This window comes from Protopterus annectens, chromosome 13.part0 (assembly GCF_019279795.1).
Source record: "Protopterus annectens isolate FY-2018-M chromosome 13.part0, PAN1.0, whole genome shotgun sequence".
In the NCBI taxonomy this organism is placed as follows: Eukaryota; Metazoa; Chordata; order Ceratodontiformes; family Protopteridae; genus Protopterus; species Protopterus annectens.
The window spans coordinates 1,006,334,940-1,006,352,215 of NC_056747.1; the positions used below are offsets into that span (position 1 = coordinate 1,006,334,940).

General features: G+C 44.4%; 1 protein-coding gene across 3 annotated transcripts in view; it reads left to right on the forward strand.

Moving 5' to 3' along the window:
* SMARCE1 (SWI/SNF related, matrix associated, actin dependent regulator of chromatin, subfamily e, member 1) overlaps nucleotides 1–17,276 on the forward strand; it is a 970,790-nt gene that overhangs the window by 903,508 nt on the left and 50,006 nt on the right. The window lies entirely within an intron of this gene.

A 17,276-nucleotide genomic window follows, 5' to 3' on the forward strand; every position in this document is an offset into this window, starting at 1 on the left:
TCAGAATGCAAGCAAGGGGGGGCAAGTGTGTGTGTGTGTGGTGTGTGTCTGTATGAATGCAAGGAAGGGGCAAGTGTGTGTGTGTGTGAATGCATACAAGGGGAAAGTGTGTGTGTGTGTTTGTGTGAATGCAAGGGGCAAGTGTGTGTGTGTGTATTTCTGTGTGTCTGAATGCAAGCTAGGGGCAAGTGTGTGTGTGTGTGTGAATGCAAGCAAGGGGCAAGTGTGTGTGTGCGTGAATGCAAGCAAGGGGCAAGTGTGTATGTGCGTGAATGCAAGCAAGGGGCAAGTGTGTGTGTGCGTGTGTGTGTGAATGCAAGCAAGGGGCAAGTGTGTGTGTGTGTGTGCGTGAATGCAAGCAAGGGGCAAGTGTGTGTGTGTGTGAATGCAAGCAAGGGGCAAGTGTGTGTGTGCACATGAATGTAAGCAAGGGGCAAGTGTGCGTGTGTGTGTGTGTGTGTGAGAGAGTGCAAGCAAGGGGCAAGTGTGTGTGTGTGTGTGTGTGTGTGTGTGAATACAAGCAAGGGGCAAGTGTGTGTGTGTGTGTGTGTGTGTGTGTGTGTGTGTGTGTGTGTGTGTGTGTGTGTGAGAATACAAGCAAGGGGCAAGTGTGTGTGTGTGTGTGTATGAATACAAGCAAGGGGCAAGTGTGTGTGTGTGTGTGTGTGAATGCAAGCAAGGGGCAAGTGTGTGTGTGTGTGAGAATGCAAGCAAATGGCAAGTGTGTGTCTGTGTGAGTGTATGTGTATGAATGCTTACTAAGCTGGGCATTAATCCCTACATCACTCGATGGGTTGTCAAATGGCTTACTGACAGAACCCACGCTGTAAAAGTAGCCCACTCCAAATCCAGCTTCTGACAAGTCAGAGTACCTCAGTGGTCAGTCCTGGGACCGCTCTTGTTTGGCATCTACTTCTCTGAAGTACAGGCCAACACTTAGGGATTCTGGCTAACAAAGTTCACAGATGACTGCAAACTGGGAGCCATTATTGAATCCCCAAATGTTGTGGATACTCTAGAAAAGGGCCTTACAGAAACAGATGCTTGGTGCCAGAGCCATGGGCTCAAACTCAGTGCCAAGAAATGTATAGTTATCCCGTTTGGGAAAAAACATGTACCCATTCTGGGACATGCTACACTTAAAGAAATCCCAATCCCTCAGAGCTACATGCTCCAGGGATCTAAACCTTGTCATCACAATAAACAAATGCTGGAGGGATAGGTTCCTGACTCAGAGACTGCCCAGACTCTGGAATAGACTTACATGTCAAGCAGACCGCCTCTTTGGCCCTCTTCAAACGGAACATTGACGATTGGATGGGAGAAAGAAATTTACCCCGGGGATTACGTCACTCACCCTGCTAGACAGGGGTCCAGGGTAGAAAATAGTGTGGAAGTAATAGCCAGGGAATTGTTATGGCTAGGCTTGTATAAGCTCTAGGGCCGATAGCCTAGTATCAACCTATGAACCTATAGTTAACAGACTGCTATCAGAAGGAAGAAGCCCTTGGGTCATTTTAGCTGTTGCCAAACAATCTTTGTGCCTGTGTGGTACGCAAGTGTGTGCGCGTCTGTGTGATAAGGGGAAAGTGTGTGCACGTTTGTGTGATAAAGGGCACTCTGCCAGTATCTGCTGAATTTTACAAAACCACTTTTATCTCTAAAGCTGTACCAGCACAATCTGGTAGTTAGATGTAACTTTAAATACACTATACTGGTATGTTCTTCATATACTGAATTGATAGTCTGTTTTGTGATTTATGATTTAGTGTTGAATTGTCACTTAATTCCATTAGGTACTGGTGTGCCTTTGCTGGGTATTTTTTTCCCTGTGGTTGTGGAACTGTGTAGTTATAAAGACAGGAAGAATTTGATTGTTCCCAAGTGGTATGGGCATGGTTGCTTAACCCTCCTCAAAACCGTAACACCTTTATTGTTGCAGCCATTTTTGGAGGGATTTTGATCAGGGTGATTGCAGTTTACAGGTCTCCTTTTGCTGGGATTTATGTAAGACCCCTAAAGTGGGAAGGATGAAAGTTTAAAAATAAAACATCCTTCATGAAAGGTCTGAGGTGGAAGATTGTGTATGTGGTTATGCTGATAAGAACTGGAAATTCCTATGTTAACACTAATGTACAGTAGACAGTTTATTGGACTGTGCTGTAGAAGCTGAATCTGTGGACAGGTTTACTGGCTGTGTAAAGTAGGGCTCAATAGTGTTGGATTAAAGTACTTAAATAATGTTGTAGGTGGAAAACTGTTCAATGGGTGCATTTCATGTACAATTTGAATGGAGCGGCTTGATGTGTAAGATCTGTATAGGCATGTGTTTCTGTTTCTGATGTCTGCACAGCCAAAGTACATAATTACTCGTGCATTCCTCGGACAAAGGCCTGGGGTCATTCTTGGTGTTGCCAAACAAACATGTGGTTATGTGTGTGAGTTGAGTGAGTGTGGTGTGTGAGTTGAGTGAGTGTGTGAGAGTGGGTGAGTGAGTGTGGTGTGTGGGTGAGTGAGTGTGGTGTGTGGGTGAGTGAGTGTGGTGTGTGGGTGAGTGAGTGTGGTGTGTGGGTGAGTGAGTGTGGTGTGTGGGTGAGTGAGTGTGTGTGGGTGAGTGAGTGTGGTGTGTGGGTGAGTGTGTGAGTGTGGTGTGTGGGTGAGCGAGTGAGTGAGGTGTGTGGGTGAGTGAGTGGGTGAGTGCGGTGTGTGGGTGAGTGAGTGGGTGAGTGCAGTGTGTGGGTGAGTGAGTGGGTGAGTGCGGTGTGTGGGTGAGTGAGTGGGTGAGTGCGGTGTGTGGGTGAGTGAGTGCGGTGTGTGGGTGAGTGAGTGAGTGCAGTGTGTGGGTGGGTGAGTGAGTGCGGTGTGTGGGTGGGTGAGTGAGTGCGGTGTTTGGGTGGGTGAGTGAGTGCGGTGTGTGGGTGGGTGAATGTGGGGAGTGAGTGTAGGTGAGTGGGGTGGGTGAGTGAGGGTGGGTGGGTGAGTGTGGTGGGTGAGTGGTTGAGTGTGGGTGAGTGAGTTGGTGTGGGTGAGGGTGGTGAGTGAGTGTGGGTGAGTGAATGTGGGTGAGTGAGTGAGGTGTGGTGGGTGAGGGTGGTGGGTGAGTGAGGTTGGGTGAGTGAGCTGAATGTGGGTGGGTGAGTGAGTTGAATGTGGGTGGGTGTGGTGGGTGAGTGAGCTGAATGTGGGGGGGTGTGGTGGGTGAGTGAGCTGAATGTGGGTGGGTGTGGTGGGTGAGAGTGAGTGTGGGTGAGAGTGAGTGTGGGTGAGTGTGGGTGGTGTGTGTGGGTGGTGAGTAAGGTGTCAGAGTGAGTGGTGAGTGAGGTGTCAGAGTGGTGAGTGTGGTGAGAGTGAGTGTGGTGGGTGAGTGAATTGAGTGTGGGTGAGTGTGGTGAAGTGAGTGGGTGAGTGTGTTGAGGTGAGTGAGTGAGTGTGGGTGAATGGGTGAGTGTCATTTTTGGATATAATTTCTAAATGTTGTAAACTTTGTTTTTGTGTTGTCATATTGCTTTATATTGCCCTACCGATATGTGACAAAGTACAGGCAGAAGCACAGTAACAGCTACAAAATCTAAGAGCATAAATTTGCAATAACCATGCGTATACATTAATTGTATGTTTTTACATAAGAACCAGATGTCTGTCACAATTAATCGACAACACTACATCAGATTACAAGAAGTATGCAATACCGTAATTTTTTAAATTATGCCTTAAAAATACATGTTGGTGCTGTCATGCAAGTCTGTGAAATATTTCATGTTTATAGTGTGTCATTTGTTAGCTGTTTAACCAAACGGGAAGGAAAAATAAGTGGGAGTTTGATGCTTTGCAAAACGGTGATTATTCCCAGTGCTATGTAGCTTGGTTCTAAATTTGACAGGAGGAGTGCAACAAAAAAGTGTCCCACTGTAAGGAGGGAAAGGCTGACAAGAAAACAGTACCTTACTCTGGTCACCTGCTATGAGCTGTCAATCACATGCAGATAATGGGTCAAATTACCCTTAGCTCTTTGACAGCTAGGGAAGGTAGGTGTGAAGTGGGAGGGGAGATGCCTTGAAGAGCTAGATTTCAGCCTTCACAAAAGAAAGCAAGTTAGCATTTCTAAGAAACAAAAGCAATAAAATGCACTTTCCAGTTCTGTTCTGTAGCATTTGCACTGTTTGTGTTTGAAGTAATCATTGAAAAAGGATAACATTTTAACCAAAAGTAGGGGACTTTAAGACAGCAGTGAATGCCTGTTAAGTCAATGAAGTGACAGCAGCTTAAGGGAAAACGTGGCAGATCTGATGCAATTTTTTGGAGACAAACAATGCATTCTGGGATACTTAGAGGCAGAGTAAACAGTCTGAATTATTTCAAAATGCCAGCCCCCATGTGGTCAGAGTCAGAAATTGCATATAAAAATATCTAAGAAGCTCTAAATAGTCCCAGAGTGCTGTTAAAATGTAGGAAACACCTAACCATGATGAAGTAAATGTGTTTTTTGGGTCTGAGGGTGCGGTTGTCCTTTAAATCCTATGCAAAGTTGAAAACTCCTTTAAAAGCAAAGAAGACTGTACAGCAGTCTTCAGTACAAGGCCCCATGCTTAAGAAACAGATGCTTAAGATGGCTGAATACTTAATTACCCTAATCAGGGGTTCCCATCCCCCTCCTGATAAAAGGCCTAGACAGGAGGAGGACTACGCTTCCTCTGACCAGGTTTCAATTTTTTCAGATTCTTCTGAGGAACAGGAATACTCTTTTCCCCCTTATGAAGACTCTGATGCTGAAGAGTCTATTCCTTCAGCATCTCCCCCAGAAGACTACTCCTTTGGGGAAACTTTACATACCATGAGGGAACATTTCCACTGGGAAGGCCAGGATTACTCTGATTCTAAGAAAAGGCTCCGAGAGTTCCTTTTACTACCCCAGCACAGACCACTTGCTATTCCACCCATGTTAGACATTGTGGATGATGTTTATTCAGAAACTAGCCTTAACCCAGAATCACTACCTCCTGCACCAGCCAAACCAGACAGATACTACAGAGTCCCTGACTCACACAAATTCCTATATAAAAGCCCTGTTGCTGACCCAGAAAACATTTCCCAGGGTCCCAAAGGGGTTAAGGCCTCTATTGCTAAAAATCCTGTACCCTCTGAAAGGGATTCTAGAGCACTAGACAGATGGGGAAAGAAAGTATATACCTCAGCTACTCTAGCTATGAGGGCCTTAAATTGCCAGTTTCACATGCTGAAATATCAACAATATTTGATGTCTCAGTTAAAAGAAAAAATGATCACACATGCAGAGCAGCTTGATTACAAGGAAATGCAAGATTTGTTGCATGCAGCTGAACAAGTGGGAAAACATACTTGGCAATGTGGATTTGATTCATTGGAAGCTTCTTGTAGAGCAGCAGTGACAGGGTCTGTCATACGTAGGCATGCTTGGTTAAAAGAACAAACTTTGCCTGATCATGTTAAAGCAAAGTTATTGGATGCACCTTTACAGCAGGATGTTTTATTTGCTGTAAAAGCAGAAGAGGTTTTAAAGAAAATGGAGGATAAGGCAAAATCTATGCAGACGGTCAAGGATTTTTTACAGGTTCAAACCCCCCCCTCTGTTTCAGCAGAAATTGGCCAACAAAAAACTGGTCCTTTCCAGCTTCTGACAGACCACAGAGGGGCAAATACAGACGCCCAAGGGGCAGAGTTCAGTCACAAGGCTCTTACAAGCCTCGACAGTGGGGTGCCACAACACAGAAAGGAGGAGAAGACAGGTCTTAAACTATCAGAAGACAATCACAATGACTTGCCCCTCACACTGCCAAGCAAATCCCTCTTGGCAGCTCCCTTGGGAGGAAAACTAGCACTTTTTGCAGACAACTGGCACATCATCACAAAAGACAAATGGGTCCTAAATATTGTATCTCAAGGATACAGATTCCACTTTCACACTTTACCAAGGATAAAAGGAATGCCAAACCTGCCACCAAATCAATGGGCAGAGGCTCAAAAACAAATTACAGCTCTCATGGACATGAGAGCCATTCAGCAGGTTCCTACACAGGAGCAAGGACAAGGATTTTCCTCAAGACTCTTTCTAGTTCCCCGAAAGGACAAAGCCTGGAGACCCATTCTGGACCTCTCAATTCTAAACACATATCTGGAAGTACCCAAATTCAAGATGCTAACACTACAGCAACTTCTTCCCATGCTGGGCAAGAAGGCTTGGCTAGTAACGTTGGACCTCAAGGAGGCATACCTGCATGTCCCTATCAAACAAAATTGCAGAAGATACTTCCGATTTATAGCAGGTTCAACCCATTACCAATTCCCTACACTGCCCTTTGGCTTATCTACTGCGCCCAGGGTCTTCACAAAATGCCTGGCACCAGTAATTGCATACTGCAGACAAAGAGGAATTCAAATATATCCATACCTGGACGACTGCCTTATTCAAGCAGAAAGCAAGGACATTCTTTTAAAGCATCTGGCGTTTGTCAAAAACCTATTAAGTTGCCTAGGGTACACAGTAAACGAAAAGAAGTCAAAATTAGTGCCCTCACAAGACATAATATTCCTGGGTGCCAGATTAAATACAATGGGCCAGATGGGTTATCTCATGCCAGACAAGCAAGGACAACTGACTCAATACTTCAAAATGATAGCAACAAAGACCCAACTCCCTGCAAGAAAAATTCTGCAGGCCTTGGGATTCATGGCATCTTGCATACTACTAATACCATATGCAAAACTGCATATGAGGAGTTTACAACGGTACCTGAAAAGCATATGGACTCAACACAGCCACAGCTTGGAAACAGTAATACCACTCATTCCCTGCCTTCAACAGGAGTTTCTATGGTGGGCTCAGGCATGTCACCTCAACAAGGGTCAGCCTTTTACCCACAGCCAGGCAAACTATAACAGATGCATCGGATTATGCCTGGGGAGCACACATGGCAGGACAGTGTATTCAGGGCAAATGGTCTGCAGATCAAAGGCATCTACATATCAATCAAAAAGAGATGCTAGCTGTACAAAATGCCCTAACAGCTTTCAAGGACCTCCTACATCCAGGACAACTCCTAATAAAGACGGACAACACCACAGTGATGTGGTACATAAGCAAGGGGGCACACATTCCTACCCCCTATGCAGGCAAGCAATGACCTTGTGGAACACAGCACTGACCTACCAAGTTCAACTACAAGCACAATTCCTGCCAGGAAAGAAAACACATTGGCAGAGAATCTAAGCAGAAACATCATAGATCCTCACGAGTGGAAATTAGATCCATAAGTATTCGCAATGATAACTCAAAAATGGGGGAGCCCAGACATAGATCTGTTTGCCTTCCCCCAAAACTACCAACTATGGAAATTTTGCACAAGGACATACCACACACTAGCTTGGAAAGTGGACTCCCTCTCATTCAGTTGGAAAACATTAACAGTGCATGCCTTTCCTCCACTGCCTCTTCTGGCAAAGGTGCTGCTGAAAGCCAGATTAGAGAAGCCACAAATGATACTCATTGCTCCAGACTGGCCACACCAACACTGGTATCCAATACTAAGGAACATGGCTCAAGGCCCACCATGGATTTTACCTCAAATTCCTCACCTGCTCACTCAGCAAAACAATCCGATTCAACACAGCCAGCTCAAGACTTTAAATCTGGCTGCATGGCAAATTACCTAAACAACCAGTCAACACTTCTCTCTAAAGCTGTTATGGGTGTCATTCTGGAGGCTAGGAGGACCAGCACCAGAAAAGCCTGTTCAGACAAATGGAAAATATTCTGCGCCTGGAATCAGGCTAAAGGCCAAAATCCCCTTGTCCCAAATATTCCTCAGATTCTACAATATTTAACTGAGATGTTGCACAAAGGACTTTCCTTTTCATCTATTAAGATCCACGCCTCAGCTATTTCAGCTCAGTGCAACACGGATCCTCCTATATTTTCACATCCATTACTAAGACAGTACCTCAGAGGGGCTAAGAACATAAGACCGCCCCGGAGAGCACCAACACCAACTTGGGATCTCAACTTTGTTTTGGAAAAACTTACACTATCGCCCTTTGAACCAGCTTTTACAGCTGATTTACAGTTTCTATCATGGAAAACTGCCTTGCTGCTAGCAATAACTTCAGCACGCAGAGTCTCAGAGCTACAGGCCCTAATTTTAGTGGAGCCTTTCATCATTTTTCATCGACAGAGTCGCTTTACGAACTAACCCTTCCTTTATGCCAAAGGTGGTATCCAGTGGGGCCCTAAACCAAACCATTCATTTGCCCACCTTTTATCCAAACCCCCAGAACAAAGTGGAAAGGCTCCTACACTCTTTGGACATTCACAGGCAATTACGTTACTACTTGGATAAAACTAAGGCTTTCAGAAAACCTGACCAGCAGTTTGTATCCTATGCTGCAGGATCACAAGGAAAGGCCATCTCAAAACAGACCATTTCAAAATGGATAGGACATTGTATCCGTTCCTGCTACACACACCATGGGAAACCTATACCTGGTAACATTAGGCCCCATTCCACCAGGGCTACAGCAACATCAGCAGCCTTCCTCAGAGGGGTACCAACCAAGGATATTTTGGAGGCTGCAACTTGGAGTTCAGTGCACACCTTCACCAAGCACTATCACTTACCTCTATACTCTAAAACCAGAGCTGGCTTTGCCACTGCAGTTCTGCAGGGCCTACTAGCTTCTCCAAACCCTGTTTAGTTCCACCGCCCATCCTTAGCTTTGGGATTCAACCCAAGTGTGATGACTGCAGCAGTGTAACACGATGAACATAGTACAGTTTTGTACCTACCATAAATGTAGATGTTCGAGTGTTCACACTGCTGCAGTCCAGATTACCCTCCCTCCATCCCCTCTGACCTAGCTGAACTTTTCTATACCTTTCTATCCTGTACAACCTTTGTGGTGTATTTGCTTGTAACTGAAGGTATTCCTTTTATTCCTTTTATATGTTTTATTAGCAATATGTATTGCCTACCTACTTAGGGGCACCTGACATCTGGGGCAAGAAAAACTGAAGAAAATGGTGTCGGATGCCTTTTATATACCCCTGGCGCACTGACGTCAGGGAAGAAGTGACAGCAACCGACGCTGGACCAAGACTTTGGAACTCTGGCCGACTGCGGGGACCGCCTGACGGCAGGATAACCCAAGTGTGATGACTGCAGCAGTGTGAACACTCGAAAATCTACATTTATGGTAGGTACAAAACTGTACTTTCTTACCAAGGAGGGCATCACACAGGGGAGATGCAATGCTCTCCCATATTAGTGAGTATTGTATACAGGACATTAAGCCTGTTGCGGGTGTGCTGACGAGCTGTTCCTGATCCTTTGCAGTAACAAAGTCCAAGAACCTTTGAGCCAGCATGTTTGATCGTGTGCATTTCCCATTCGATGGTAGCATAATTAAAATCACCCATGAATAAGGTGTTGGATTGTATGTCAAGTGACTCCAGTAAGTTCAGGTTTTTGTGGTATGCTTTTCCTGTTTCATGCTGAGGGACCTGTTGCTAGTTATGATGTGGTAGGGGGCTTTGCCTATAGTTAATTGGACATGGAGTAGTGCAAGAAAGTCCATACTGTTTGACCGGTTTCAGGGTGTACTTATCCTTAATGAAGATGGATACACCTCCTCCTTTGTTTTTTTCTTGCTCAGTTTGTGGTCTGAATGAATGGAAGGCACTGTAGCCCTGCATGGTCAGGGTGCTTTCTGCACCTTTGAACCATGTCTCAGTGACTGCACAGACATCATAATCTTCCAAAGTGAGGAGTGCTTCCAGTGTGTGCAGTTTCTTGTTTGAACTCCTAACTTTAAGCAGCAGTACCTCAAGTTATCTAGAGAGGATTTTACGTTGGCAGGTTGCTTATTTTGACAGTGCCTAAAAAAGGCACAATAGGACGTAGCTAATGCCTTTCCAGTATCCAAAAGCCTAGAGGACACAGGTGCAGACCATCTCTGGCAAAACAGTGTGGCCTGTCGACCATTGTCTTCCCTGACAGAAAAATATTGGATCCCCTTGGACTGACAAAAGAAGCTAAGCCAGTTGTTATTCAGTCATTTTTGTTTACACGTAGTCTGAGCTCAGTCATGTCTCTCTTCATATAGTCTGGTGAGGTATGTGTCAAGTCTTTCATCCACACATGAGCTGTGACAGAGTCATACCTGTACATATCTGTACTCGTGGTTGAGTGACTTGAGTGGAACCTGACAGGCAACTAACCATAACTTGCTCCTTATCTAGCTTGTTGAGGTGAACATCTGTGTGTCACAATGGATTTGCCTCTGACCAATGCATTAGTGTTTGGTGTTATGCCCTAATTGGCTTATTTGTTAAGACAGGCATGTGTGTTGTGTTGTGGTTGCCTTTTGCATTGTGGTTTGGGAGGCTGCTCATCTTTTGGTAGGTTACTAGTGAGTACCTTCACATATATGTGGGTTTATGTTGTGTCCTTATTTAGTGTGGGAAGTGTGTTTGTGCTGACAAAACTGTTTGTCATTTGATTTGTACTTATGTGAGAATCTTGCCTCCAATTTCATAGTGTAACTACATCTCTCACATAAAGTAATTTGTTTCAGGAGTAAGTGGTTGTCTCTATACATGAGACAATTGCTACATTTCCTCTGGATGTCCATGTTTATCAGGCTGGCCAGAGAGATGGATGGGGAAACTGCCTGTCTGTATGTTAGGGAAGGGAATGGGTCAATTTGACAGGACTGTGCTGGTAGCGTCAAAACTACAAGAGGGGCCTATACTTTGTAGGCTAAGGTTGATCAGTAAAGCAACACTACTCAGTGTGCAACTGAGTTGCTCGTACAGCAGCATAAACGATTGGAATGGTTTCACTTACAGCTGTTTAGGGAAAAACTGAGCTTCTAGGCTTTTGCATCTCTACAGGGCACTCCTAACTGCTGCTGCACGAAGAGCAGAACTGTGCAAACATGAGGCATAAATGTGAGCAAAGAGAAAAGTTTTAAGCTAACTACCAATCAGGAAAGCACACAATAAGCCTTCTACCAGCAGCCCCCAGCTCAGACAGGTTAGATCGGCACATTTTTTTTTTAAAACAAGGATGCAGAAAGACACCTTCTTAATATAGAATAGTGGGTTTGAAGCCCAAGTGTAACAAGACTACACAAACTACCTACAGCAGCCCTGCAATTAAACAAATACAGTATAATACAGTGCAGTTAGCAACAGACAGTACAGTTTGTGTTTTTGGAACTGCTAAGGTACAGTCACATTATATAAGAAAAGTGGGAAAAATACTTGGAGCCCTTTTATGTGCTTCCCAGCTCAGGAAGACCATGTAAACACCTACTGCCACTAAATGAATAATCTCAGTCGTTCTAATGTCAAATCACAGTAAGGGAGTGTCCGGAGTGAAATGCTACTGCAAACAAACTTAAAGGATATGAAATGCTACAACAAACAAACTTAAAGATAAGGATACAGCAGTGTACTTTAAAGTGTGAATATTCAATAAAAGAACCTTACTTTGTATAAATGAGCCAAGAACAACTCAGTTATACAGAATTTATAAAGGTGCTAAAAACAAGATAATTATGTTTGTCACATAATTGGGTATCAGAGAGAACTGGCAAGGTAAGGTACTAGATTCTCTCAGGAGGCTTCCTGTTGCTGACACTTAAACCATGGAAACACAACTGGCTGCTGTGTTGGCGATAACAAATGTTACCATAAAGCTTATTTCTAATGCATTCAGTGGTGGATCAAGGGCAGTAAGCACTGACTTTAACACTTGCAGCCATGCTTAGCTGAATTATGTGATTCCCCCTGGTAATTTCTAGAAAGAAGTCATTCGGGAGGTCCCACCAGACCACCTGGAATCTGGAGTATTTTCAAAGTTCTTTTAAGTTCTGAAGAACAGCGACCTCAAGCCCATATTGGACTCTTCAGTAACTTACACTTGTGAAAAAAGCAAGGTTTGGATGGTTATGGTGCATAAGGAAAGGGACTCGTATACTCAATAGACCATAAAGATGCTTATTCCTCAGCATAGCTGCCGAAGCAATTGCCTACCCCATTAGTATTTTAATAAACCGTTCTATCCAAGAAGGCACAGTCCCCCAAATTTGGAAAAAGGCCTTTATCATACCCTTACATAAAGGAGGCAATAATAACAATGTCAATAATTTTCGTCCCATAGCTATCCTGTCTCCCATCTCTAAACTCCTTGAAAAGTGTATTCAACTACAACTCCTACCTTACCTCATTGATAAGGACCTATTAACTCCCACACAACACGGTTTCAGACCAGGCCACAGTACTATGACTGCCCTCCTCTCCTTCCTGGAAACTGTAAACAAAGCCCGAGACTCTGGTCATATTGTTTCTACCCTTCTACTGGATCTCTCTAAGGCCTTTGATACTATCTCCCACAGTCTTCTTATAGCTAAACTCTCTAAGCTTAACCTATCTCTCTCTTCTCTGAACTGGTTCTCCAGCTACTTATCCAACAGATATCAAGCAGTAAAATGGAAAAAGGCCACCTCCTCATTCCTTAATACACCAACTGGTGTTCCACAAGGTTCCATATTAGGTCCCCTCCTCTAACATATTTATTAATGACTTTCGTAACTCTATCCCATTCTCTAACATCATCCAATATGCAGACGACTCAACTATTATTTGCTCTGCCACTTCTGTCCCTTTACTTCTAAAGCTAACTCAAGATGCTTTTTCAACCAGTGAACAATGGATGAAAAATAATCATTTATCACTCAACGCTTCTAAAACCAAATTAATGGTATTTACTCCCTCTAAAGTCACCCCTTTCAACAAAAACACATTTTGTATCACTAGTCATAACAACACAACTCTGGAACTGGCATCAGAGACAAAGCTACTTGGCGTGCTAATTGACAATCAGCTTAAATTTAATTCCCACATACAACTAAATATAAAAAAAAAACATCAAAAACTAGGTATGCCCTATCGACAAAACCATTATCTTACACCCACCACTAAACTCACTAAACTCACCCTCTCTACATCCTTTCTCATACCCTCCCTTCTCTATGGAGCTCCACTCCTAACTAATCTACAATCCTCTCTGAAAACTCAACTCTCCTGTTACAACAAAATTGCCAAGTTCGCTACTAGCCATAAGTCCTCCACTCACCATTGTTCCTCTCTCCATAAACTAAACTGGCTAGAACTACCTAATCACCTTATCTATACCCAACTCACTTTAGCACACAAGCTCATTCTCAACCCCTCACTCTGTCCCTCCCTCTCCTCTGCCTTTAAAATGCATCTACCTGACAGAGTACTACGATCCAATAACCAAAATATTCTAGAAATATACAAACCAGCTCGCCCCCCAGGCAAACACCTTCTATCCTTTAGTCTAGCACGACTCTGGAACTCCCTACCACCACACATTCGTGCTACCCCTACTTACTCTGTCTTCAAAAAAACTCTTCACTCATACCTAGTATCCCAGTGGGAATGCTCCAGCTGCCACCCAACATAACTCACACTGCAAAATTTCTTTTTCTCCCCTTTCTATCAACATTGCTCCTTCTAACTTCTCTTCAACTCATAAACTGTTGTTATTTACTTGCAAACTAGATATTATTCTAGTCTACACCTCTTACTTAAACTTTCTATATATTAATGTTCCTGTATATATCTTGTAATCATTCCTTACAATTCTGCACTACCTGTTCATTTATCTAAAACCTATACTGTTTGCAATGTCTGTTCTTGTCTAATCCAATTGTATATTTTCAATCTATGTCATATTGTCATATTAATTGGTCTGCGCTATACTATAACACATGTAAACTTATTATCTACAAAATTTTGTAACCTTGATTGTTTATGGAGCTTTTCTCCCCAGGACTCCATTGAAAACGGGTTCACTTTGGCCCGATGGACTATCCTGGTAAACCAGCTGCAAATAAAATAAATAAAATAAAATTACCATATTAAGATTGCAAGGCAGTGCAGTGGCTTTTCCTACTTCCATCTGGGACCCAGTCATTATCAATTCTGATAATTACTCTTTGGTCTTACACAGATCCCATGGGTGTTCGCAAGGTTACATATTGTCAGTAGCACCGCATCTCAGAATTCAAGGGTTCCAAGTTTTCCCATACCTAGACTGGCTTGTCACTATAAATGCAAGAGAATCCTTAATCCTCACGGGCGTATTTACTCCAGTTAGGTCAGTCCTTGGGTGTCTTCATAAACTTAAGATTCAAGTTTGTAACACACACAGTCTTTGAAATTCATAGATTGCCATGTAGGTAGTCTTTCAAATAGCAAAACTTCTGCATTTAAGGTCGACTTGACTTCAGTTAAAAAGAAAGGAGTTTTTCAGCTCACAGTCCTCCAGCTTCCCCCCAAGCTTTGATTACTGGGTTCCCTGACTGATTCTCTAGCTCAGGTTCTATGTGCACAATTCTTCATGATGGTCCTTCAATGGACATGGTCTAGTGGGCGCTGTCCACCCACCCACCCATATCATCCATTCAGGTTGTTAACCCATGTTGCCATCAGATAACTTTGTGAATTAATTTTGTTTTGTTTCACCAGAGAGTACCATTTGTGCTTCCTCTTACCATGGCAGTAGTTAACCTAGATGTGTTCTCTTTGTAAGGGGGGGGGGTCACTACGAAGGGAGGATGGTTCAAGAAATCTGAACCCAGTGGTGAGGCCCATACTCACAACATTCTGGAGATGAGGGCAGTCCTCTTAGCATTGCAGGCACTTCAAGGCTTCCTTCCCAAGGTCTGATTTCCATACAGACAGATCAGCATATCTGTGGCCTGGTACATCAGGAAACAAGAGGGTACACAATCCTAATCCACTGCCTCACGAGGCTGTGAGGGTCTGAGAGTGGACAGTGTCTTCATGACACTTTCAGTAACTCTGATACCAAGTCATACCAATATTCTAGCAGACAGGTTGAGGTGATGTAACCTCATGCTTCCTGGGTAGTCCCTCAGCAGGACAGTTGCAGCAGAAAATGTGAGCTGCTGGTGCCAGCCTTGTTGCAGCCTCTTTGCTTCTCCCACCAATTTGAAATACAGTAAAAGCTTGACTTTTATCCCTTCACAGGGATAGTCACCGAGGAATGTTTTACATTCTTGGGCCGTCTGATATCCTCTATACCTTCTTTCCTTCCTTTTCCACTTACAGCAGTAAGATGTTCTTCACGGTCAGTGTAGCAATGCTGATTATTTGGTCTTCCTGCTGTGCAGAAGCCTTGAACTGGTCCAGTTTCTACAGTCTTTGCATCATCTATAGCCAACAGCTGTCCAGCCGACTGGAAATAAGGGTTTAACAAGGGCATGTGTAAGTGCCATCTTCAGTTCTTTCTATCCTGGCAGTCTGGATGTGCTTCACATATGTTCAGAATTGTCTGTCGGTCAGATAATTTTTTCCTGGGAATGTCTTGGCAGCAGTCTTGTTTTTCCTGGGAACTTCCTTGTTGGTGGGCTCGGTTTTTCAGTCAACATCCTCTTCCCATTGAGAAACTTTCTCAATCAATTTAATGTTCAAAAAAGTCAATTGCTTAAAGTTGGGGAAGCAAACCCTGCACAAAGATTTTCACTTGTTTGGTCTGTTCTGCTTGGGGCCTCAGCATAACCTCTCTAATTGTCCTGACTGCAGAATTCTATGAGAATCCTCTAAAACGTAGGGCCATGTTATTATCTGCCCATACAGAGTTTCCTCTGTTTCCCCCAGTGCGTTGCAGTCAACTGCTACAGCAGAGGCCTCCACAAACTCCAGCATCAGCTGCTGTCATTCTGAAGAAACCGAAAGACCAAGGACCCTGATATTTCTGAGAAAGTCCTAACTCTAATCCACAAGTAGAACAGCCCAGGTGAGGAGCCTTAGTAGTTGAATGGTCAGGCAACTCTGTGGCACGACCCCGTGGGAGGCTGCCATGGTCTCTGGCTTACCTACAACTGTTACCACACCACACACTTCAGTCAAGTCTGAGATTGCTCAGCAGGTCTCCCCTTCCGATGTCCATTCCATGTGTCTCAAGGGAAATGCCCTGTCTTCCTTGACTACCAGAACCTTAACCGAAGTCATGGTTGGGTGACTGCAACCTCAGGTCAGTCCTTTTAAATGAGCACCCAAATTGAAGTGAACCATTTCTTCACCCTGCCTTCAACTTCTACTCAGACCAAAGCCCAAATGTCCTTATATTCCTATGTTGCAGTATTCTAGGTGAAGGATTTCCTGCCCTCAGGCAACTCGTACGTCGGCTTCTGTACAAAAGCTTCAGCTGGGCTGTTGCAGTGTGCCTGGGACGTCACACGTAGTGCCATAAACCAGGGGCTTAAATGTGATGTCTGCACGCGCAATCCTCAGAACTTTTCAGCCGCAGATGAGTCACCGTACGATCGCTTCTTCACAGGTGTCGCATCTTAAAGATAAGTAGCCCGTTGGGTTTCAAACTTCCTAATTTTTGATGATTGCTATAGCTAACGGTTGTTATAGCCTTTAGCTGATGTCAGGAAAAAAGGGAAAGTGCCAATGCGGGTGCCAGGTACCCCACAAGGGCGCCCATGACAGGTGTTTTTTTGCCTAGGCTGTGAACACGATCACTCCTCCTGCGCTTTGTCAATTGTTTGTGCCTATGACCTCACGCAGCCGTCTAGCTGCTGTACCTTGAGAACCAACGCCTCAAAAGGTTAGCCCTTAGAATGGATCTTGATCGGAGGCCACACCTGAACCTTCGCTCAAGAAGGCCAAGTTTCCTAGGCCTTCTTCGCCTGCCGCTCTTCTTACTGTCGCACTGCCGATCTAGGGGTTGAGGCGTGCTCGGGGGGATCCATTGACTGCAGCGACGTCCCTTGAGGAAGCCATTTCACAGCCGACGACCGGCACTTCCTCAGAGCTCAATATCGACACCCATTGAAGTACAGGGGGAACCAGTTTCGGTGGTACCTCCGACAGGGATCCAGACTTCAGATGTGCTAGTCTCCAGACCCAACGCCAGGCTGCTCTGCTTCCTCTCCAGCCAAATAGAAGCAGAAAACTAAACATGACTCCTCCTCTTCTGAAGTCACACTGGATTACTTCCTCTCTCATGCAGACCTTCATGGCCGTTAGGCCTTCAGCATCAGCGACTTCCACTCTGCCTCTTCTGAGCCCTAGGCCTGTCTCTGCTTCTTCCCTCCCATCCATAACCCCTCAGGTCAGGGAAGAAGAACATTACTCTTCTTTCTCTTCATCAGAGGAGTCCATTTCTTATGTTTCCCAA